The sequence below is a fragment of the Bufo gargarizans genome, chromosome 1, assembly GCF_014858855.1.
Source record: "Bufo gargarizans isolate SCDJY-AF-19 chromosome 1, ASM1485885v1, whole genome shotgun sequence".
Taxonomy (NCBI): domain Eukaryota; kingdom Metazoa; phylum Chordata; class Amphibia; order Anura; family Bufonidae; genus Bufo; species Bufo gargarizans.
The window spans coordinates 68,859,229-68,882,024 of NC_058080.1; the positions used below are offsets into that span (position 1 = coordinate 68,859,229).

General features: G+C 46.4%; 1 protein-coding gene across 3 annotated transcripts in view; it reads left to right on the plus strand.

Moving 5' to 3' along the window:
* The first annotated feature begins 791 nt into the window (after window positions 1–791).
* Window positions 792–22,796, plus strand: part of JAKMIP1 (janus kinase and microtubule interacting protein 1) — a 184,414-nt gene continuing 162,409 nt past the window's right edge. For all 3 annotated transcript variants that reach the window (XM_044282079.1, XM_044282239.1, XM_044282315.1), the window contains exon 1: window positions 792–905. The gene's annotated coding sequence lies outside the window, so the exon portion shown is untranslated. The remainder of the gene's footprint in view (window positions 906–22,796) is intronic.

The following is a 22,796-nucleotide window of genomic DNA, read 5'->3' on the forward strand; positions in this document are numbered from 1 at the left end:
TTTATAGGACGCGGACCAAAAGACCAGTGAGGGGAGCCAGGACGTAGGAATGGAGCAGCCAAGTATGGTTTATTCATCAGGTATAACATGCTGCTACCCAAAGCTGGACAACCCCTTTAAGAATTTTGCTACATGGTCCTCTTTATGGGCAATGGGCATCTGTCAGCAGTTTTATAGCTATGACAGTGGCTGACCTGTTACATGTGCGCTCGGCAGCTGAAGACATCTGTGTCGGTCCCATGTTCAGAAAAATGATGTTTTATTATATGCAAATGAGCTGCTGGGAGCAACGGGTACTCCTAGAGGCTAAGCTTTCTCTGACACTCTGCACTTTGATTGGCAGTGCCAGGCAGAGAAAACCTCATCTCTCCTGGCCCTGCCAATCAAAGTGCAGTTGCAGGGAAGGTGAAAGCACTAGGTGTAATGGCAACGCCCCCGTTGCTCCTAGAGGCTCATTTGCATATATTAAAACCGCATTTTTTTCAGCAATGCGGGCACATATGAACATGGGACCAACACAGATGCCATACAACAGGTCCGCCAGTTTCATAGGTACATATGCCTTCAGCTGCCAAGTGCACATGTAACAGGTCAGCCAGTGTCGTAGGTACAAAACTGCTGACAGATGCTCTTTAATAAAATGTGTATATACCAATGAGCCAATTGTAAAAAAAAAAAAAAAAAAAAGGAAGACCCCAGGCTGTAGTATTACAATTTCACCACTAGATGGCGCAGTTAGGACTGTGACAGTCTTCTATGGGGAAACACGTGGTGCATGCTGTGGCGCTTCCCCGGCACTGAGCACAGACAGCACTGCAGCAGCACCAGGTCCACAGACAGCTCCGCCTGACGGGATGGTGAATGGAGGGATCGGTGTGACGGCCAGCAGCCCAGCAGCATTCCCTGTGAGTGTCATGCCAACATGCCTGTGCCCCCCTGTGTGCAGGGTATAATCAGCTCCTGCACTGCCACCTCCCCCTGGTCACTGGGTGTGTGATCCCTATGCACACTGCTGAGGTGGGGCTGCCTGTCTCTAGATGTGTATGTGGTTGCTGTGCTGTGCGACATCTAGGTGGCATCTCTATGCCCTTACTACCAGCAGCTGGCAGGAGATGGGACCCACCCTTAACCCTTCGCTGGGCTTGAGAGCTGGATGCCTGCAAAGCCTGGGCGCTGCATTGGCTGGGTAGGGTTTGTGTAGGAGTGTGTGGTATACGGTATACGCTAGTGTCTTCTCCGATGAGATGGTGGGTGGCCTGCCTGGTGTAGATAAGGAGAATGGCAGTCTTGTGTATTGCTATCAGGGTGTGGTGGGAACAGGCTGATGAGCTGCATGGCATACCGGCGGTGGGCACCTGACTATTGGAGGAGTGTGACTGGGGGTAGACGTAATCTGGGCGCAGCCTGTGGTTTATCTCGTTTATTTCCTTTTGCGATCATTATAAAAATCACCAGTAAATATGAATATGATCTGGGTGACAACCAGTATGGTCGCTGTTACCCGTCCTGCATGGGTTGTCACCAGGACAATCTGCCTTTTAAGGCTAGGTCTACACGACGACATTTGTCGCGCGACATATAGGGCACAACTACACTGCAACATTTGTCGTGACAATTTTTATAATAGCAGTCTATGGGGTCGCACTGCAACATGCGACTGCGGCGCGACAGTCCATCTCGAATGGATTTTCTGCGACTGTCGCGTCGCAGTCGCAGCATGTCGCATGTTGCAGTGCGACCCCATAGACTGCCATTATAAAAATTGTCGCGCGACATTGGTGCGACAAATGTCGTCGTGTAGACCTAGCCTAAGAGTTTGGATGATGGACAGCTCCTTAGAGAGCTGCAATGGCGGCCACATCGGTTGTCACTCAGCTTTCTTAGTAACGGATATCGCTAAGAAACCAGTGAAGGGGATGATAACGTTAGTGGTTACATCATAGGACGTTTTCTTGTTAAAATAGTTCATTTAAAGGGGTCATCTCATGACTAATGTAAAGAATGAAAATCAGACATCTTATAGTCCATGACAATCTCCTTCTACCAAAGCTAGAACCAGCCCTGCACCTCCCATGGATCCAGAGATCTCCTCATTCATTGCTGTGCTGGATTCTTTTAGATGAGCTGTCAGCTTATGGGGGGTGTCCTTTCTCAGGGACGGGTCCTTTCTGCTGCACTTGGTGGCAGTTGAAGGACAGAACTGAGCATGTGCTTCCATCTCAGTGAGCAGGACAGAGAAATTAGAAAAAGAGCAAACAGCAGGTGGCGCCATACAGATAGATTTCATTGAATACCTCAGCAGCTATAATTAGGGATGAGCGAATCGAATTCGGATGAAACATCTGAAGTCAATTCGCATAAAACTTCGTTCTAATGCTGTACGAAGCAGGAGCTCCGTACAGTATTAAAATGTATTGGTTCCGAAGAGCCGAAGTTATTACTACTTCGCGAAGCAATAACTTCGGCTCATCGGAGCCAATACATTCTAATACTGTACAGAGCTCCTGCTCCGTACAGCATTAGAACGAAGTTTTATGCGAATCGACTTCGGATGTTTTATCCGAAGTCGTTTCGCTCATCCCTAGCTATAATACATTTTTATTTACATGCAATTACAAAAGTATTCAGATCCAGGTGCTGGTTTGAAAACTGTATTTTTTGGCGGGACAGCCCCTTTAAGGGTATAAATACACTATGGCGTGTGAATGGGCTACGGCAGCACACATTACAGACCCTTAGGGTCCATTTACACGTCCGCAAAATGGGTCCGCATCCGTTCCGCAATTTTGAGGAACAGGTGCGAACCCATTCATTTTCAATGGGGCCAGAATGTGCTGTCTGCATCCACATTTGCGTATCCGCACTTCCGTTCCGCCCAAAAAAATAGAACATGTCCTATTCTTGTCCCAAATTGCGGAAAAGAAAAGGCATTTTCTATGAGAGTGCCGGCGATGTGCAGTCCGCAAAATGGGGAACGCACATTGCCGGTGTCCGGGTTTTGCGGATCTGCAAAACTCATATGGACGTGTGAATGGACCGTTAGACATTCTGTGTGCCGCCATATGGTGCATCAGTGGAGCACTCATCTCCAGAACATCTCCAGAATACAGCAAGCAATGTGGTCTGCCACAATATTTGATTGTAGAAGTAATTTCTGTCCCCGTCTGTGTAAAATCTTAAAATATACGGTATATATATATATGTTTCTATGGGAACCAGGTTACATATCTGTACAGCACAGATCTATAATACCGTCACATGCATGATGCCTTCGCCTGAATGTAGGTGTGCGTTAGATTAAGGCCTCATGCACATGGCCGTTGTTTGGGTCCGCATCCGAGCCGCCGTTTTGGCGGCTCGGATGCAGAACTATTCACTTCAATGGGGCCGCAAAAGATGCTGTCCGCATCCGTTGCTCCGTTCCATGGCCCCGCTAAAAAAATATAACATGTCCTATTCATGTCCGCGCTTTTCGGACAAGAATAGGCATTTATATTGAAGGCTGTCCGTGCCGTTCCGCAAATTGCAAAACGCGCATGGACGCCATCCGTGTTTTGCGGATTTGCGATTTGCGGACTGCAAAACACACCACGGTCGTGTGCATGAGGCCTAATTGTGAGGATAGAGAAGCATGGCGGCCTAGTCTGTGTGGTTTAAAGGCAAGGTGCTTAGACGTCACAAGCGGGATCTCCACCTATCGGAAGAGTGTGGTTACCCTGACCCCCGATCCCGCAGGTGAGCTGGCTGCACCCAGGTGGAGACTAAATGGAGAGGTGGATATGCAGGTGCTCGGCCCTCTCCATGCAGGTGTGCGGCAGTAAGGGAAACAGATGACCCGGCCGGACCCGCATCCCTTTAAATCAACCTTCATGCAATTTGAGCCGCCCAAATGTTTCATAGAAAAAAAAAAAAAAAACGTGACTGCGTGTGACATTGTCAGTGTCGCATTCTGCTGCTCATGTGTCCATTGTAGAGGATCTCAGTGGTGGACAGGAGTCTACGTCTGGTCTGTGCGCAGCCCCATCACTCCCTGTGTGCTCTTTTTATCATCGCCAGCATTAAAGGGGTTGGAGTATTTCTAAAATAACCTCTATAATGCCCCAACCTGGTGTAAACTATTACTGGAAAGCCCAAGCCCCTCATAATTTACCTCAGTGCCTCCTCTCAGGTGGCGACCATGTCTATTTATATCAAGATGGCGGCAGTCACATTATTTACCCATGTGACCCCCACCCCTGATACATCCTCTACTGTGCTCAGACTGAAGGCATTCAGCGCAGTCGCCAGTTCAGCAGATTCTGCTGCACTGAAAATGGGGCTCTGAGGTAAGTCATGGGGGTTTGGGTTTCACGGATAGTGTCCACTAGCTTTGGGTGTTCGAGACATTCTTAGAGAAAGTGACCAACCCCTTTAAAGGGAATCTGTCACCAGGATTATGCTACTCTGTCTGCAGCATAAAGTGGTGACAGAGATTATGATTCCAGCACTCGGACAGTTATTGGTTAACTTAAAGGGAACCTGTCACCCAAAAATCGCCTATTAAGCTGTTTACAGTACCTTATAGTGCTGTATACTCGGTTCTTGATGCACTTTTTGTTCGTTTTCCCGCATGTCTGCTCATTCAGAAATCGTAGTTATATTCAGCTGCTGCCCCGTGCTGCAAGTCAGGCTTGAAGTCACGGGGGCAGCGGCCTCGGCGTCTTACATGGCCCTCTCCCCGCCCCCTGCCTCTGTTACTGACAGCCGAACTCCGAATCCGGGACCGCGCTCAACGGCCGCATGCGCAGTAAAGGGCGGCAGGAGCGCGGTCCCGGCTGCCGCGCGTACTACGCGCCGTCTTACTTTCGCCGCACTGCGCATGCGCCCGACATCCTGTATCAAACGCGCCCGCGCCCGGGCAGACAAAAAGTGCATCAAGAACCGAGTATACAGCACTATAAGGTACTGTAAACAGCTTAATAGGCGATTTTTGGGTGACAGGTTCCCTTTAATGGGCATCTGTCAGCAGGTTTGTACCTATGACACTGGCTGACCTGATACATGTGCACTTGGCAGCTGAAGACATCCGTGTTGGTCCCATGTTCATATGTGCCCGCATTGCTGAGAAAAATGATGGTTTAATATATGCGGACGAGCCTCTAGGAGCAATGGGGGCGTTTCCATTACACCTAGAAACGCAGGGCTAGGCAGGCATGATGATGTTTTCGCTGCCTGGTCCTTTCAATCAAACTGGAGAGGGCGTAATAGTTGTAGAGAGAGCGGAGCCTCAAGGTGTAACTGCCCTTCATTCATTTTCTATGGGGCTCTGCTATTTCAGGGCCATAGAAGTGAATGGGAGCGGCGGCCGGTCATGCGCGGTGCGCTACCATTCACTTCTTGGTGGTGGCCGGACTAGAGTCCTCCAGCCACCAATTTGCAGGGCTCTGTTCCTGATATAGGTGCGGGTCCCAGCGGTGGGACCTGCACCTATAAGACAATGGGGGGCATATCCTGGCGATATGCCCCCATTGTCTGAGATGAGACAACCCCTTTAAATAAAACCCCGGGCAGCCCCTGTACATGTGCTGTGCTCCAGTCCTCCCCGCTGCTGCTTGTTTTCCTGCCCTCAGCAGTGACGTCCCGTGTACCGCTGAGATCAATGATCGGCTGCACCTGTTTGCTCAGGGCATCACCGCTGCAGCCAGGAAGATGATGTCACCTGTGGGGAGAACTGGACATCACCTCTGGAAACGGAGGGAGATAAAAGGGGTAAGTATCTCTTCTTCTGTCAGGTTCTTATATTGACAGAGTTTTATTGAACTCAGACAACCCTTTTAATCACCCAAAACTGTCAGAACAGGTAGACATTTTTGCAAAAAGTCATAGATGAGACATTTTATCTGTATTGTGGCTTTGTGGTAAATCTCCGCTTTGTGTTATTCTGCTACAATTTCCCTGTGAATCCACAGCCAAATCTTGCATTCTGTTCTGTCAGAGGAACACAAGACAGGAGTCGCTGGATGCGGCGTATGCTGGACAACCACTGGTGCCCGTACATTGCTACAAAAATTCCAAAACTGTGGAAATGGACTTACTCTGACCTATCACCTTTCAATTTTTGTGCAAAATCTAGTTTTTTTTTAAGAAGTCTATCTTCACATTTGCTCATTATCACTATTTGCTCTGGTAAAATACTGAATTCACAAATGGAAACCGTCTGGTGCCGCTTGTTGAAGAATGCCGAGTGCGGCGCTGATGTTATTTTTGTTGGTCCTCTATAAAGGAGTAGGAGGATGAAAATTAGCCCTATTTTATATTAAATTTATGTTAAATAAAAGGTTCAAAAGAGAACGCATCTCATCCTAGAGAAGCAGCGACTGCCGTAATGTTTTGAAATGCAAATTATATCATATTCCTAAGTGTACTGTCTGGGAGTACACTAGAGAAGAAGCAATGCTCTTTAACCACTTCAGCCCCGCTAGCTGAAACCCCCTTCATGACCAGGCCACTTTTTACACTTCGGCACTACACTACTTTCACCGTTTATCGCTCGGTCATGCAACTTACCACCCAAATGAATTTTACCTCCTTTTCTTCTCACTAATAGAGCTTTCATTTGGTGGTATTTTATTGCTGCTGACATTTTTACTTTTTTTGTTATTAATCAAAATGTAATGATTTTTTTGCCAAAAAATGACATTTTTCACTTTCAGCTGTAAAATTTTGCAAAAAAAAACGACATCCATATATAAATTTTTCGCCAAATTTATTGTTCTACATGTCTTTGATAAAAAAAAAATGTTTGGGCAAAAAAAAAAAAATGGTTTGGGTAAAAGTTATAGCGTTTACACACTATGGTACAAAAATGTGAATTTCCGCTTTTGGAAGCAGCTCTGATTTTCTGAGCACCTGTCATGTTTCCTGAGGTTCTACAATGCCCAGACAGTACAAACACCCCACAAATGACCCCATTTCGGAAAGTAGACACCCTAAGGTATTCGCTGATGGGCATAGTGAGTTCATAGAACTTTTTATTTTTTGTCACAAGTTAGCGGAAAATGATGATGATTTTTTATTTATTTATTTTTCTTACAAAGTCTCATATTCCACTAACTTGCGACAAAAAATAAAAAATTCTAGGAACTCACCATGCCCCTCACAGAATACCTTGGGGTGTCTTCTTTCCAAAATGGGGTCACTTGTGGGGTAGTTATACTGCCCTGGCAATTTAGGGGCCCAAATGTGTGAGAAGAACTTTGCAATCAAAATGTGTAAGAAATGACCGGTGAAATCCGAAAGGTGCACTTTGGAATATGCGCCCCTTTGCCCACCTTGGCAGCAAAAAAGTGTCACACATGTGGTATCGCCGTACTCAGGAGAAGTTGGGGAATGTGTTTTGGGGTGTCATTTTACATATACCCATGCTGGGTGAGAGAAATATCTTGGCAAAAGACAACTTTTCCCATTTTTTTATACAAAGTTGGCATTTGACCAAGATATTTTTCTCACCCAGCATGGGTATATGTAAAATGACACCCCAAAACACATTCCCCAACTTCTCCTGAGTACGGCGATACCAGATGTGTCACACTTTTTTGCTGCCAAGGTGGGCAAAGGGGCACATATTCCAAAGTGCACCTTTCGGATTTTGCAGGCCATTTTTTACACATTTTGATTGCAAGGTACTTCTCACACATTTGGGCCCCTAAATTGCCAGGGCAGTATAACTACGCCACAAGTGACCCCATTTTGGAAAGAAGACACCCCAAGGTATGTCGTGAGGGGCATGGCGAGTTCCTAGAATTTTATTTTTTTTGTCACAAGTTAGCGGAAAATGATGATGATTTTTTATTTATTTATTTTTCTTACAAAGTCTCATATTCCACTAACTTGCGACAAAAAATAAAAAATTCTAGGAACTCACCATGCCCCTCACAGAATACCTTGGGGTGTCTTCTTTCCAAAATGGGGTCACTTGTGGGGTAGTTATACTGCCCTGGCAATTTAGGGGCCCAAATGTGTGAGAAGAACTTTGCAATCAAAATGTGTAAGAAATGACCGGTGAAATCCGAAAGGTGCACTTTGGAATATGCGCCCCTTTGCCCACCTTGGCAGCAAAAAAGTGTCACACATGTGGTATCGCCGTACTCAGGAGAAGTTGGGGAATGTGTTTTGGGGTGTCATTTTAAATATACCCATGCTGGGTGAGAAAAATATCTTGGTCAAATGCCAACTTTGTATAAAAAAATGGGAAAAGTTGTCTTTTGCCAAGATATTTCTCTCACCCAGCATGGGTATATGTAAAATGACACCCCAAAACACATTCCCCAACTTCTCCTGAGTACGGCGATACCAGATGTGTCACACTTTTTTGCTGCCAAGGTGGGCAAAGGGGCACATATTCCAAAGTGCACCTTTCGGATTTCGCAGGCCATTTTTTACACATTTTGATTGCAAAGTAGTTCTCACACATTTGGGCCCCTAAATTGCCAGGCCAGTATAACTACGCCACAAGTGACCCCATTTTGGAAAGAAGACACCCCAAGGTATGTCGTGAGGGGCACAGCGAGTTCCTAGAATTTTATTTTTTTTGTCACAAGTTAGCGGAAAATGATGATTTTTCTTTCTCTTTTTTCCTTACAAAGTCTCATATTCCACTAACTTGCGACAAAAATTTAAAAATTCTAGGAACTCGCCATGCCCCTCACGGAATACCTTGGGGTGTCTTCTTTCCAAAATGGGGTCACTTGTGGCGTAGTTATACTGGCCTGGCAATTTAGGGGCCCAAATGTGTGAGAACTACTTTGCAATCAAAATGTGTAAAAAATGGCCTGCGAAATCCGAAAGGTGCACTTTGGAATATGTGCCCCTTTGCCCACCTTGGCAGCAAAAAAGTGTCACACATCTGGTATCGCCGTACTCAGGAGAAGTTGGGGAATGTGTTTTGGGGTGTCATTTTACATATACCCATGCTGGGTGAGAGAAATATCCTGGCAAAAGACAACTTTTCCAATTTTTTTATACAAAGTTGGCATTTGATCAAGATATTTATCTCACCCAGCATGGGTATATGTAAAATGACACCCCAAAACACATTCCCCAGCTTCTCCTGAGTACGGCGATACCAGATGTGTGACACTTTTGCGCATCTAGGCTGCAAAAGTGCCCAAATTCCTTTTAGGAGGGCATTTTTAGACATTTGGATCCCAGACTTCTTCTCACGCTTTAGGGCCCCTAAAAAGCCAGGGCAGTATAAATACCCCACATGTGACCCCACTTTGGAAAGAAGACACCCCAAGGTATCCAATGAGGGGCCTGGCAAGTTCATAGAATATTTTTTTTTCGCATAAGTTAGCGGAAATTGATTTTTCTTTTATTTTTTCTCACACAGTGTCACTTTCCGCTAACTTAGGACAAAAATTTAAATCTTTCATGGACTCAATATGCCCCTCAGCAAATACCTTGGGGTGTCTTCTTTCCAAAATGGGGTCAGTTGTGGGGTGTTTGTACTGCCCTGGCATTTGAGGGTCTCCGCAATCATTACATGTATTGCCAGCATTAGGAGTTTCTGCTATTCTCCTTATATTGAGCATACAGGTAATGAGATTTTTTTTTCCGTTCAGCCTCTGGGCTGAAAGAAAAAAATGAACGGCACAGATTTCTTCATTCGCATCGATCAATGTGGATAAAAAAATCTCTGCCAAAAAAAAAAAAAATTGAGGGGAAAGGCGTCTGCCAGGACATAGGAGTTCCGCCCTACATCCATACCCACTTAGCTCATATGCCCTGGCAAACCAGATTTCTCCATTCGCATCAATCGATGTGGATGAATAAATCATTGCCGGGATTTTTATTTTTTTTATATATATACAAAGTGTTTGCCAAAGCATAGGAACGCCGCCTCCTCCTCAGCTCGTATGCCTCGGCAAACGTATCTGTTACTGCAGAGTAGAAATCTCGTCTTGCAGCGCCGCATACACTGACTTGCGTGTAATCTGACAGCAGCGCAATGCTTCTGTCAGAATGCACATCAGTGCTGCAGCTAGTCGATCGGTTGGTCCACCTGGAAGGTAAAAAAAGAAAAAAAAAAAAAAAGAAAAAACCAGGCCGCAACGCAATAATTTTATTAACTTTGCAACAGAACATATAAACTTTAACTTTTTTAACTGAACATTAACTTTTTTGCTTACTGGTGTTTTTTTTGTTTTTTTTGTTTTTTTACCTTTATAGAACAAACCTCTCCTTCCCCATGGGTCAATGTGCAAAGCGCAAATCGCCCAAAGATGTGGCGAAGTGCGTTATGCACTTTGTCCCAGGTGAAAGGAGACGTTTGCAGCAGCTGTGTGAGTGAATGGGCCCTAATAGCCCTGTGTGCCTATCCTGGTGAGATGATCCCTATGCTAATAGTGTACCTGTGAGTGGTACTTCCGAAAAACACTCTCCAAAGCATAGGGCAGGGTGGTCAGGACAGTCAGGACAGAAATAGCGGGTGTCACGCCTTATTCCACTCCTGCTACAGACACGACATCTTTTTCGGGGTGACGGTTGGGTAGAGGTACCAGGAACGACATTGGGGAAATGTCGCTCGTGTAGACGGCTAACTACACTGGTGGATGGGGCCACGGAACCTCCTGGGTACAGGAGGTTCTCGATGATCTCTTCCTGAAATTTGAGGAAGGATCCAGTTCTCCCAGCCTTACTGTAGAGAACAAAACTATTGTACAGAGCCAATTGAATTAAATATACAGACACCTTCTTATACCAGCGTCTGGTTCTGCGGGAAACTAAATACGGAGACAACATCTGGTCATTGAAGTCCACCCCTCCCATGTGGAGGTTATAGTCGTGGACTGAGAGGGGCTTTTCAATGACACGGGTTGCTCGCTCAATTTGTATTGTCGTGTCTGCGTGAATGGAGGAGAGCATGTAAACGTCACGCTTGTCTCTCCAATTCACCGCGAGCAGTTCTTCGTTACACAGTGCGGCCCTCTGCCCCCTTGCAAGACGGGTGGTAACGAGCCGTTGGGGGAAGCCCGCGCGACTAGTTCGCGCGGTACCACAGGCGCCAATCCGTTCTAGAAACATGCCTAAAGAGGGCCACACTTGTGTAAAAATTGTCCACATAAAGATGGTACCCCTTGCCGAATAAGGGTGACACCAAGTCCCAAACTGTCTTCCCACTGCTCCCCAGGTAGTCAGGGCAACCGACCGGCTCCAGGGTCTGATCTTTTCCCTCATAGACACGAAATTTGTGGGTATAGCCTGTGGCCCTTTCACAGAGCTTATACAATTTGACCCCATACCGGGCGCGCTTGCTTGGGATGTATTGTTTGAAGCCAAGGCGCCCGGTAAAATGTATCAGGGACTCGTCTATGCAGATGTTTTGCTCTGGGGTATAAATATCTGCAAATTTCAGGTTGAAATGGTCTATGAGGGGCCGAATTTTGTGGAGCCGGTCAAAAGCAGGGTGGCCTCTGGGACGGGAGGTGCTGTTATCACTAAAGTGCAGGAAACGCAGGATGACCTCAAATCGTGTCCTGGACATAGCAGCAGAGAACATGGGCATGTGATGAATCGGGTTCGTGGACCAATATGACCGCAATTCATGCTTTTTTTGTCAGGCCCATGTTGAGGAGGAGGCCCAGAAAAGTTTTAATTTCGGAAACTTGGACTGGTTTCCACCGGAAAGGCTGGGCATAATAGCTTCCCGGATTAGCGGTTATAAATTGTGTGGCATACCGATTTGTTTCTGCCACAACTAAGTCTAAGAGCTCCGCAGTCAAGAACAGCTCAAAAAATCCCAGGGCCGAACCGATCTGAGCTGTCTCAACCCGAACTCCAGACTGGGCGGTGAAAGGGAAAACTACAGGTGCGGCTGAAGTTGGGGACTGCCAATCAGGGTTTGCCAGCACCTCTGGGTTTCTAGGGGCTCTACGGGCACGTCTTTGCGGTGGCTGCGACGGGGTCACTACTGCACGTGCCACCGTACCAGCTTCAACTGCCCTTCTGGTGCTCGCTACTTCACCAGGTTGTACGGCAGTGCTGGTACTAGGTCCAGGAAGGGCTGGGCTGCTGGTGTATGCCTCACCACGTAATCCGACAGCACCAGCCCCACTCTGCTGCTCTTGAAGCGGATCCTGCGCAACCTGCGGTCTAGCGACACGGGGCCGGGTACGCCTGGTTCTATCAGGGACCTCAGCCTCCTCGTCCGAACTTTGGGTCAGAGAGCCACTGCTTTCTACAGGTTCGTATTCTGACCCGCTGGATTCATCAGATGAGGGTTCCCACTCCTCATCCGACTGGGTCAGAAGCCTGTAGGCCTCTTCAGAAGAATACCCCCTGTTAGACATGTGGGCAACTAAATTTAGGGGTATTCCCTGAGACTACCCAAGAAAAAAAAGCAAGCCTGTCTTACAAAGGGGAGGCTAGCGAAGTACCGGAGGCCGCTGCGGTTGATAAAAAATATCAAAACTGATTTTTTTATCGCCGCAGTGCGTGTAAAGTGAATGTGCAGCGATCAAAAAAAAATTTTTTCTTTGTCACTGCGGTGGGGCGGGTGTGGGCGAACGCACGTGTGGGCGAGCGATCAGGCCTGATCGGGCAAACACTGCGTTTTGGGTGGAGGGAGAACTAAAGTGACACTAGTACAATTATAGATCTGACCGTGATCAGTTTTGATCACTTCCAGATACTATAAAAGTACAAATGCTGATTAGCGATACGCTAATCAGCGAATAACGGACTGCGGTGCGGTGGGCTGGGCGCTAACCGATCCCTAAACTACCTAACCAAGGGGCCTAAACTATACTGAAACCTAACGGTCAATACCAGTGAAAAAAAAAAGTGACAGTTTGCACTGATCACTTTTTTCTTTTCACTTGTGATTGACAGGGGCGATCAAAGGGGTGATCAAAGGGTTAATTGGGGTTCAGGGGGCTGATCAGGGGCTAAAGTGTAGTGTTTGGTGTACTCACTGTGAAGCCTGCTCCTCTGCTGGATCCAACCGACGAAAAGAACCAGCAGAGGAGCAGGCAGCCATATAACAGATCATATTTACAAATATGATCTGTTATCTGGCTTCTGATTGGATTTTTTAAAAATCAGCAACCTGCCAGCCAATGATCACGGCTGGCAGGTTGCTGACGAAATACTCCTGAACGAAATGCCGGCGCGAACTGCGCATGTGCGGGCGCATATTCGCGTCATCTCGCGTCTCGCGAGATGACGCGTATATGCGTGACTCTGCGCAGCGCTGCCACCTCCGGACCGCACATCTGCGTTAGGCGGTCCGGAGGTGGTTAAAGGGGTTGTCCCACAAAAAATATTCTACAGTTTACAAACCACCACCTGGATCTGAATACTTTTGTAATTGCATGTCATTAAAAATTTGGCATAGCCACTGAGTTATTCAATAAAATGTATCTGTATAGCGCCACCTTCTGTTTTTTTTTATTTATTTCTTTGTCCTGCTCACTGAGATGGCTGCACATGCTCAGTTTCCTCCTTCAACTGCCTCCTGAGCTGTGATAGGGAGAGCACGGACACGCCCCCTGAGCTGTGATAGGTAGAGCATGGACACGCCCCCTGAGCTCCAGCACAAAAGAAACTCCCCTTGAGCTGCCAGCTTGATATAAATCTAGTGGAGCAATGAATGGGGAGATCTCTGGATCCATGTGAGGTACTGGGCTGGTTCTAGCTTTGCTAGAAAGAGATTGTCATGGACTATATGATGTCTGATTTTCATTTTTTACATTAATCATGGGATAACCCCCTTAAGGAGGATCTGCAACCTGCTCTGTAACTATGCAAACCTATTCCTGAATTATTGTACCTGGTAGTTTTGGTGCCCATCATGAAAATACTGCTGTGTATAATCAAAGGGGGCTCCCTGGCACTCAGGGGCTGCCCCAGAGGAAGTGCTCTTCACAGTTCACTGCTCTGACACTGTCCAGTCAGCACGGATGTGAAGACTATCTCCACTTGAGCACTGGGTGTCGGGGGAATGGCCGCTTGGCTATACATAAGTCACATTTGCATATTAGGCTCCAGAACTACCGACTACGATAATTTGGGAATAATCATAGTGTCGATTGATGTAGGTACAGAGATTTAAAGGGCATCTGTCAGCAGTTTTGTAGCTGTGAAACTGGCTGACCTGTTACATGTGCACTTGGCAGCTGAAGGCATCTGTGTTGGTCCCATGTTCATATGCGTCCACATTACTGAGAAAAATTATGTTTTATTATATGCAAATGAGCCTCTAGGAGCAACGGGGGTGTTGCTGTTACACCTAGAGGCTCAGCTCTTTCTGCAACTGCCGCTCCCTCTCCACTTTGATTGACAGGCCGGACAGTGTAAACATTATATTCCTACCAGAGATGGATTGCATGGTCAAAGGGTTTGGTTTTTCTGAGATTTTAGGGTATGATGACATGCTGTGGGTCCACCTCTGTTCTGTGTACACAGATACCGCATGTAATTATTGCATATTGAAATCAGTAGAGAATACGGTCAGATACGTCACGCCTAGTGGATGCCAGTAGCTGGAAATCAGCAGGTTCCTCAGGCGCTGGACACCTACAGTTCATTCATGTGGACAGAGATGACACGCACGGAGCAGAGCGGAGGAGTAAGCGCTCTCGTAATAATCCTGCACGGAAAAACCCCAAACATATTCATTGTTGCTAGGAGACGGAGACGTCATTAAAGGTCATTTACTATATAGTAAGAAGACGGTGTTGCCATGGCATCCAATCAGATTGGACCTGTCATTTTCCTAGGGAAGTTTAGGGAGTTGAAGGGATTTTCCAGTTTTAGTGACTTTTGACTTTAGTGACTTTTAGGGCTCATGCACACGACAGTATTTTGCGTTCAGTATACTGGCCGTTTTTTTTGTTCAGTATGCGGTACAAATACTGAACCATTCATTTCAATGGTTCAGCAAAAAATACTGAAGTGTCTCCGTGTGCATTCCGTTTCAGTATTTCCGTACCGTGAAAAGATAGAACATGTCCTATTCTTGTCCGTAAATCACGGTGCTTGGCTCCATTCAAGTCAATGGGTCCGCAAAAAGAAACGGAACACATACGGAAATGCAACCGTATGTCTAACGTATCCGTTCAGTTTTTGCTGAACCATCTATTGAAAATGTTATGCCCAGCCCAATTTTTTCTATGTAATTACTGTATACTGTATATGGCATACAGAAAGGAAACGGAACCACAACGGAAACAAAAAACGGAACAACGGATCCGTAAAAAATGGACCGCAAAACACTGAAAAAGCCATACGGTCGTGTGCATGAGCCCTTAGTGAGAGAAAAAGATTGTCTAGAAGTTAGGTTCCCATCGTGGTGTGTCTTTTGCAGGGTTTATACATGGATTAAAGGGGTATTCCCATCTCGGACATTGGGGGCATATCACTAGGATATGCCCACAATGACTGATACACCCGTCCTTAGAACAGAGCCCGCAAAGTGCAGGAGGGCGTACTCACCACCCTCCATTTTATGGGAGTGCTGAAAATACCTGAGGCCATTTCCATCAGCCCCATAGGAGTGGAGCGGTGGCTGCACTTGCGTGCTGCACTCCTCATTCACTTCAATGGGAACCTAACTTCTAGACAATCTCTCAAAACCAAAAATCACCAAAACTGGAAAATCCCTTCAACTCCCTAAACTTCCCTAGGAAAATGACAGGTCCAACCTGATTGGATGCCATAGAACTGAATGGAGGATGGCCACACATGCGCGGTGTGACGTCCGTCACTTTGCAGGCTCCGTTCTAAGGATAGGTGCAGGTCTCACCTATCAGACATCCTAGCGATATGCCCTACCCCTAAGGGAGCATTCACACGACCGTGTTGGTTTTGCGGTCCGTAAATCACGGATCCGTGTGTTCCGTATGTCTTCAGTTATCTTTCCTTTTCCGTTCCGCAAGTCTGTATAATACGGACGTGGTGCTTCCGTGTGTCATCCGTTATTCACGGTCCGCAAAAAAAACGGATGGGTAATGAAATGGGGTTTCCTAGAATGTTTTCAGTCCAAGGGTCCGTTAAAAACGGATGACACACGGATGCATTTCCGTGTGCTATCCGTTTTTCACGGACCCAATGACTTTCTATGGGGCCACGGACCGCGATTTGCGGCCAAGTATAGGACATGTTCTAAAACACACGGAACGGACACACGGAACGGACAGCACACGGATGAGAATAAAAGGCATACCGCAATTTTCACGGACCCATAGAAATGAATGGGTCCGTGCATTGTCCGTCAAAATTGCGGAACGGACGCGGAACGGACACGGAAGAAAAACACGTTCGTGTGAATGCTCCCTTATAGGGGTGCAGCAGCGAGAACGCTCTCGGTGATGCTTACTAGGCCCACGATCCTTGAACTTTGTGATTGCGGTAGATCACGGAGCAACATCACGTGATATGTCCACCTATACTGACCGATGGGGGGGCATATAGTTGCATCCGTTAATGCTGTCTCTTGCACTTGTGATTTTGCGGTTATCAAAAATCCAATATTGTATTGGCAATAGGCGGGTTTTACCCACCAACTGGACATTGGGGGCATATTTAACCCCTTTAAGGTAAAGTGATCAGTAAAATGTTGATATTTATGGCACATGAACCAGATTTTCTTATATATTAAACCAATTTCTGTAATTTACAACAAAAGTGCAATTTTCTAGTTTTAGAGAGGTCATTAACCTGGTGCTTTTTCACCCTACTCGACCACCGTTTTATGGCCTGCCCGTTCTCCTCTTCCAGTAGCGCTGTGGGTAGGACATATGGGCATTATGTCACATCTTTCTGTCCAGTATTAGGCTGTCCAGTATTAGCAAAAACGCTTCCGTTACTGATAATACAACTGTCTGCATCCATTATGAACGGATCCGTTTGTATTATCTTTAACATTGCCAAGACGGATCCGTCATGAACTCCATTGAGTCATTGGGGGACGGATCCGTTTTTCTATTGTGTCATATAGTGTCAGAGAAAACGGATGTGTCCCCATTGACTTGCATTGTGGCTCATGACGGATCCGTCTTGCTTCACATCCCAGGACGAAAATAAAACCGTAGCATGCTGCGGTTTGCTCTCTGGTATGAGAACGCAACCAAATGGAACGGAATGCATTCTGGAGAATTCCGTTCTGTTCAGTTATGTTTTGTCCCTATTGACAATTAAAGGGGACAAAACTATAGCGTTTTTTCTGGTCTTGAGCCCCTATGACGGATCTCAATACCGGAAAATATTAACGCTAGTGTGAAAGTGGCCTTACACACAATACAGAGCCTGAGGAGCACGGATACATGACACACCTATTAAAGGGCATCTGTCAGCAGTTTTGTACCTATGACACTGGCTGACCTGTTACATGTGTACTTGGCAGCTGAAGACATCTGTGTTGTTCCCATGTACATATGTGCCCGCACTGCTGAGAAAAATGTTTTTTTATTATATGCAAATGAGCCTCTAAGGGCTGTTTCACACGAGCGAGTCCATTGCGGGAATCGCGCTCCGTGTGTGAGTGTGATCCTCCGCTCTGGACTTGCAGGAGCGCACGGCATTATTATGATTTATAATGCTGTGTGCCTCTGCTTGACCTTATTTCTACAGAATCACACTGACAGCTTTACGTCACTATGATTCTGTGGAAAAAAGGCCATGCAGAGACACATAGCATTACACTGGGTTCACACCTGAGCGTTTTACAGCGCGTTCCTACGCGCTGTAAAACGCTCAACAAGGAGAAACCAATGATTCCCTATGGGAATGGTTCACACCTGGGCGTTTTACAGCACGTACGATCACGCTGTAAAACGCCCTACGCTCAAAAAAGTACATAAGCTTCTTTGGGGCGTTTTGTCGCGCGTTCCCGTACATAGACATTCGGGAACGCGCGACAATGGGCGTTCGCTTGTCTCTGTATGCGCGATTGTAAACGCCGGTACAATCGCGCATACAGAGCGCTCCTTTCGGAACGCTCAGGTGTGAACCCAGCCTTAGGCCTCATGCACACGACCGTTGTGTGCATCCGTGGCCGTTGGGCCGTTTTCCGTTTTTTTTCGCGGACCCATTGACTTTCAATGGGTCCGTGGAAAAATCTGAAAATGCACCGTTTGGCAGCCGCATCCGTGATCCGTTTTTCCTGGCCGTGAAAAAAATAGGACCTGTCCTATTTTTTTCACGGCCAACGGTTCACGGACCCATTCAAGTCAATGGGTCAGTGAAAAATCACGGATGCACACAAGATTGTCATCCGTGTCCGTGATCCGTGTCCGTTTTTTCCTATCATTTCAATGGCAAACTTGACTTAGATATTTTTTTCATTTTTCATGTCCGTGGATCCGCCAAAAAACAAGGAAGACCCACGGACGAAAAAACGGTCACGGATCACGGACCTACGGACCCCGTTTTTGCGGACCTTAAAAAAAACGGTCGTGTGCATGAGGCCTTAGAGCAACGGGAGTGTTACCATTACACCTAGAGGCTCTGCTCTCTCTGCCACTGCCGCACCCTCTGCACTTTGATTGACAGGTCCAGGCATTATAATGTTTTCACTTCCTGGCCCTGTTATTCAATAGATACCGGTAAATCTCCCTCATAGTATTTCTCTGTAGGTTCCTCTCCTGGTTTGCCTTACAAACTCTGAGGGTCATTTATTAATGTCCTCTGGCGTAAAAAATGGTCGCAGTGGGCATTTTTGCAACCCATAACGGCTGTTCAGACTGAGTTTTTTAGAAGGCCAAATTTGGCATAGTTTACACGACAAAAAGACGCCAACTGCACTGCTGTTCCAGTGGCTGCAGCTTATAGCGCGCCACAGGGTCTATAAGCGGGAGCTCTGGTAAAATGGATCAGTAGAATAGTTGCCCATGGCAACCATGGTAGCCAGTCAGTTCACTGCTTTTATTTTCCATAAGGCCTCTGAAAACTGAAAGGTAGAATCTGATTGGTTGCCAGGGGCATCTGCTTATACCCTTAGCAAGTGTAGGCTTAGTATAAGCTTATCATTCCCCTCTCTAGAGAAAAACGCACCAAATCTGCATCATGTGGACCAGGCCTAAGGGAAGTTCTCCTTTAATTTGCCTGAGTGACTTCTGAGAGGAGACCTGAGGTCAGGTGTGTGAGTGCAGGGCTCGTGCAGACTGAGACATAGGTAAGTGTGTAGGAAGCAGGTATGTTATTAGCATTGCTGGTGGTTTCCTCACCTGGATGTGCAGTCCCTGGTAATGTCCTCCTTTCTTCCCATTATTGTCAGTGTTTTCAGCCTGTAAATGACTGTAAGGCCTCGTGCACAAAAACATATTTTCTTTCCGGGTTCATTCCGTTTCTTTTGTGGACTGTATGTGGAACCAATCGTTTCAATGGGTCTGCAAAAAAAAAAAGAAGTTACTCCGTGTACCTTCCATTTCCGTATGTCCGTACCACAAAAAAATAGAACATGTCCTATTATTGTTCGCATAAGGAACAAGGATAGGACTGTTCTATTAGGGGTCAGCTGTTCCGTTCTGCAAAATACGGAATGAACACAGATGTCATCTGTATATTTTGCGGATCCGGGTTTTGCGGACTGCAAAATACATACGGTCGTGTGCATGAGGCCTAATGCAAAGGGTGAAATGCAGGGCAGGCCAGCAACAAAACCTGCAAATCCACGTGGAAAAGCCGGATAAAACACACAAAGTGCGCCACTTTCTGGCGTGATTTCTGCACAGGACGCGCCTGTCTGGAACTAGCCTTAGGCCTCTTTTACACGAATGGGTGCGTTCAGTAAAACTCGCACCATTTTGCAACCAAGTTCAGTCAGTTTTGTCTGCGATTGCGTTCAGTTTTTTCCACGCGAGTGCAATCAGTTTTGATGTGTTTTTCACGTGCGTGAAAAAAAAACATTTGAAGGTTTACAAACAACATTTCCCGGCAACCATCAGTGAAAAACGCATCACATCCGGACTGCAGTGTGTCGTCTTTCACTGAAGCCCCATTCACTTCAATAGGACCAGGGCTGCGTGAAAAATGTAGAATATAGAACATGCTGCGATTCTCACGTAACGCAGAAATGATGCGTGAAAAAAAAACGCACAGACCCTGTGAAGTTAATAGGTCAGGATTCAGTGCGGGTGCTATGCGTTCACTTTACGCCTCACACCCGTGCGGAAAACTTGCTCGTGTGAAAGGGACCGAAGAGTAGATTCACACGTCCTGTGTGAATCTACTCTTCGGTCCCTTTCACACGAGCAAGTTTTCCACACGGGTGTGAGGCGTAAAGTGCAGAGAGTTGTGTGCAGCACTTTACAGGAGGAGCGAAGTGGATGAGATTGAAAAAAAAATCTCATCCAAATGCTGAAAAATCTGTGCAACGGAATCTGCGCATATCGTAACTTAACGTGCGGTATGTATTGTGAAGGGTCAAATCCATTGAGAAAGTCTGCGGTAAGATTTGACCTACCGCGGGGTTAAAATCTGCACCAATTAGCAATTTCCACAGGGATTTATTTATTTTTTCTCTGCAGGGCGGGAATGCGATTTGTTAACCTCGTCCCGAAATCCGTTGTACATTTACTACTTATGGATGCCTGGCCTTTAAAGATGGCACCCGCTGAAGAGCTGAGTGGGCGCCATAGCAGTAGTGTCCGTGATCAGACACAGCTCAGACCGCGGACGTTTAACCCCTCAGATATTACGGTCAGTTGTGACCACAGCATCTGAAGGGGAGAGAGCTGCTTCTGCTAATAAATCGGCCCCCCACATCGAGGTTGCGTTCGCTGTTCTGTTGCTATGGCAGCCAAGAGCCTTGTGAAGGGTAAACCATTGTAGTCTATGGTGAAAGTCATCTGACGCCTGCAAGTTTGAATCCCCTAGGACTGTCATGGCTAACCTCCGGCACTACGGCTCCCAAGATGCACACTTGCTTGGCTGTTGTCAGAACCCCATAGAAATGAATAGAGCATGCTGGGAGTCGTAGTTTCACCACAGCTGGAGTGCCAGAGGTGATCCCCAAAAAGTTTTTAAAAATATTTTAAAAAAAGTAAATTTTAATTCCTCATTTTACATATAAAAATAAATCTCATTTATCACGATTATCCAATAGGGTGTATATTGTAACAGGAAAAAAATAGCAAAATAGCAGAATTTTTTATTTTTATTTTTGTATTGTCTTGCAGTCCAAAAAAATCGCCCTTTAAAGAAATGAACAAAAAGCTCTCATACAGCTGGATAGACAGATATCATTTTTTAACCCATTCCAGTTTATTTTTTTATTGTAGATGGCTTGATGGGGAAAGTGGTGCTTTTTTGTACCTTTTTAGAAATTTTGTTATTTTTTTAACTTTTTATTTTAGGTCCACTAAGCGACTTCACTTTCACAATGCATTACTATACCTGCTAAGGGCTCTTTCACACCTGCGTTATTGTCTTCCGGCATAGAGTTCCGTCGTCAGGATTATCCTAATGCATTCTGAATGGAGTGAAATCTGTTCAGGATGCATCAGGATGTCTTCAGTTCCGGAACGTAACGTTTTTTGGCCGGAGAAAATACCGCAGCATGCTGCGCTTTTTGCTCCGGACAAAAAAACTGAAGACTTGCCGCAAGGCCGGATCCGGAATGAATGCCCATTGAAAGGCATTGATCCGGATCCGGCCTTAAGCTAAACGTCGTTTCGGCGCATTGCCGGATACGACGTTTAGCTTTTTTAGAGTGGTTACCATGGCTGCCGGGACGCTAAAGTCCTGGCAGCCATGGTAAAGTGTCGCATGGCACATCATCCATGCGTATGGGGCGCTCTGACGTCACTCTGGAGCGCCCCGGGAGCCGCACGGACTGTAAGTATGCCGCTCCCCCGCTCCCCGCTCCTACTATGGCAACCAGGACTTTAATAGCGTCCTGGGTGCCATAGTAACACTGAAAGCATTTTGAAGACGGATCCGTCTTCAAATGCTTTCAGTACACTTGCGTTTTTCCTGATCCGGCGTGTAATTCCGTCAAGTGGAGTACACGCCGGATCCGGACAACGCAAGTGTGAAAGAGGCCTAAGGGTACTTTCACACTTGCGTTTTTCTTTTCCGGCATAGAGTTCCGTCCTAGGGGCTCTATACTGGAAAAGAACTGATCAGGCATATCCCCATGCATTCTGAATGGAGAGTAATCCGTTCAGTTTGCATCAGGATGTCTTCAGTTCAGTCGTTTTAACTGATCCGGCAAAAGAGAAAACCGCAGCCTGAACGCGGTGCCGGATCCGTCGTTCCGGCATGCGCATGCGCAGATCGGTAAAAATGAGCAAAAATGTACAAGACGGATCCGTCGGTCCGCATGACAAGCGGAGAGACGGATCCGTCCTTGCAATGCATTTGTGAGACTGATCCGCATCTGGATCCGTCTCACAAATGCTTTCAGTCAGCGGCAGATCGGCGGATCCGGCAGGCCAGTTCCGACGACGGAACTGCCAGCCGGATCACACTGCCGCAAGTGTGAAAGTAGCCTAAATTGTAAGTTACGATGCCTTACAATTAGGGATGAGCGAAACATCCGAAGTCATAAAACATTGTTTCAATACTGTACGGAGTGAGCGCTCCGTACAGTAGTAGAATGTATTGGCTCCGATGAGCCGAAGTTATTACTTCGCTAAGTTTCGCGATACTTCGCATAATAACTTCAGAAATTGATTTATACTGTAAAAAAAACATTTCCTGAACTCTGGTTCGGTTCCAAGGTACCACTGACCTCGCTCCGTACAGTATTGAAACAAAGTTTTATGCGAATCGACTTCGGATGTTTCATCCGAAGTCGATTCGCTTATCCCTAA